Below are 614 nucleotides of genomic sequence, written 5' to 3'. Positions count from 1 at the left end.
AATGGAAGTGGGGAAGGGGCTGCAGCTGGGCAGGAGCATGGAGCTGGGGCTGGCTGCAGCGCGGAGCCCTTGCCCAGGGAGTGGCAGCAGTGCAGAGCTCGGGTGGGCAGGGTGTAGGTGTGAGTGGGGAGTGGCATGGGCATTGGGGACGTGCAGGGGGTGTACATGGGTCTACGTACACCCTATGTCTTTAGCGGTGCACCCCCTGCAAAAAGCCCCCCCAATGCTGCCGGTGGTGCCTGCAGATGGTCTTCACTTCCCAACCTGCCCCCCGGCATCTGTGGGCGGTGCGCGATCGCCACTGGCTGCTGCCACCGCTGCTGGCAGCATCTGCGGGTGACCGCCTGCAAGAGCTCCCTGCTCACCACTGACACGCCCCCGCCACCAACACCACTGCCACTCCCAGTGGGTGGTCACTGTAGCCTCCCAGCCTCTGGGGGCATGTGGCGTTCATGGGTACGGGGACCCTCCCACACTCCTCACCATACTCCCCCCATGGTGCGCAGCCCTGGCGGGTAGCGGGAGCAACAACAGCAGCAGCAGGAGAGTATGGTGCTCTGCATAGCAGTGGTGCCTGGCTCCTGGCCCTGGCCAACACCGAGAGGAGTACAGCC

This window comes from Alligator sinensis, unplaced genomic scaffold, assembly GCF_000455745.1.
Source record: "Alligator sinensis unplaced genomic scaffold, ASM45574v1 scaffold1426_1, whole genome shotgun sequence".
Taxonomy (NCBI): domain Eukaryota; kingdom Metazoa; phylum Chordata; order Crocodylia; family Alligatoridae; genus Alligator; species Alligator sinensis.
This window is presented reverse-complemented; position numbering follows the sequence as displayed.